Genomic DNA, 2292 nt, shown 5'->3' with positions numbered 1-2292 from the left:
GTTGGCTCCGCCCCCAGCCATGAGCTGTCCCTTCTCGTGGAACCTGATTGTACAGCTTCGAAGATCAAACGCAATAAGGATGGTGGATAATTAACAAAAACAGGTCTTTCTAATCCCAGACCTGCGGGGGACTTCTTGCAGTTTGCTTCGTAGTTTGCGGCGGTCTCCAAGTTGGTGCCCTCCAGAAGTTTGGACTACAACTCCCAGAATTCCTGACCATTAGCCATGCTGGCTGGAGCTGATGGGAGTTGACGTCCTAAACATCTGGAGGGCACCAGGTTAGAGAAGGCTGCATTAAGGGGAAAGCACTCTGTACATGCTCAAAGCCGTTATTTAATCATTCGCTTCAGCTACTGTGCATTTGCAGTGTGCAGGTAATAGCCCAATACCAACATTCCCTTCCAAAACTCAAGAGGTGAATGTGAATCCTTATGTACATAAGAACATAAGAAGAGCCCTGCTGGATCAGACCAAGGGTCCATCTAGTCCAGCATCCTGTTCACACAGTGGCCAACCAGCTGTCAACTGGAAACCCATAAGCAGGACAGGAGTGCAACAGCACCCTCCTGCCCATGTTCCCTGGCAACTGGTGCAACTCACAGCCTCTGATACCGGAGGTAGCATATAGCGAGCAGGACTAGTAGCCATTGATAGCCTTTTCCTCCAGGAATTTGTCCGACCCCCTTTTAAAGCCATCCAAATTGGTGGCCATCACAACATCCTGTGGTAAAGAATTCCATAGTTTAACTATGCGCTCTGTGAAGAAGTCCTTCCTTTTATCTGCCCTGAATCTCCCACCAAAGTGCTTCATGGGATGACTCCCGGTTCTAGTATTATGAGGGCGAAAAATGCTGTCTATCCACTTTCTCCAGGCCATGGAACCCAAAATGGCACCACTGACAAGAAGGCATAATCAGAAGGGTTAGGGGAACCCCCAAGGTTGGTTGTTGTTGTTCAGTCGTTAAGTCGTGTCCAACTCTTCATGACCCCATGGACCATAGCACGCCAGGCCTTCCTGTCCTCCGCTCTCTCCCGGAGTATGCTCAGGTTCATATTCATTGCATCGGTGATGCTATCTAGCCATCTCATCCTCTGCCATCCCCTTCTCCTTTTGCCTTCAATCTTTCCCAGCATCAGAGTCTTTTCCAGTGACTTTTCTCTTTGCATTAGGTGGCCAAAATATTTGAACTTCAGCTTCAGTATCTGTCCTTCCAATGAGCACTCAGGGTTGATTTCCTTTAGGATGGACTGATTTGACCTCCTTGAAGTCCAGGGGATTCGTAAGAGTCTTCTCCAGCACCACAGTTTGAAAGCATCAATTCTTTGGCGCTCAGCCTTCCTTATAGTCCAGCTCTCACGGCTTTACATTACTACTGGGAAAACCATAGCTTTGATTATACAGACCTTTGTCGGCAAGGTGATGTCTCTGCTTCTTACTATGCTGTCTAGGTTTGCCACAGCTTTCCTCCCAAGGAGCAAGCATCTTTTAATTTCATGGCTACAGTCATCGTCTGCGGTGATCTTGGAGCCCAAGAAAATAAAATCTGTCACTGCTTCCATTTCTTCCCCTTCTATATGCCAGGAAGTGATGGGGCCAGATGCCATGATCTTCGTTTTTTTAATGTTGAGTTTCAAACCAGCTTTTGCACTCTCCACTTTCACCCTCAACAAGAGGCTCTTTAGATCTTCTTCGCTTTCTGCCATTAGGGTGGTATCGTCTGCGTTTCTGAGGTTGTTGATAATTCTCCCGGCAATCTTAATTCCGACCTGTGATTTATCCAACCCGGCGTTTCTCATGATGTACTCTGCATATAAGTTAAATAAGCAAGGTGACAATATGCAGTCTTGTCATACTCCTTTTCCAATTTTGAACCAATCGGTTGTTCCATGTATGGTTCTTACTGTTGCTTCTTGGCCCTCGTACAGGTTTCTCAGGAGACAGGTAAAGTGGTCTGGTATTCCCATCACTTTAAGAATTTGCCACAGTTTGTTGTGATCCACACAATCAAAGGCTTTAGCATAGCCAATGAAGCAGGAATAGACGTTTTTCTGGAATTCTCTTGCTTTCTCCATGATCCAGCGAAAGTTGGCGATTTGATCTCTAGTTCCTCTGCCTCTTCGAAGCCCTGCTTGTACTTCCGGTAGTTCTTGGTTCACATACTGCTGAAGCCTAGCTTGTAGGATTTTGAGCATAACCTTGCTGGCATGCGAATTGAGCGCAATTTTACGGTAGTTTGAACACTCTTTGGTGTTGCCCTTCTTTGGAATTGGAATGTAAACTGACCTTTTCCC

This window comes from Heloderma suspectum, chromosome 10 (assembly GCF_057233095.1).
Source record: "Heloderma suspectum isolate Gila_16-S chromosome 10, 16-S_ref, whole genome shotgun sequence".
NCBI classification, from domain to species: Eukaryota; Metazoa; Chordata; class Lepidosauria; order Squamata; family Helodermatidae; genus Heloderma; species Heloderma suspectum.
The sequence above is the reverse complement of the archived record's forward strand: the minus strand, read 5'-3'. Positions refer to the sequence as shown.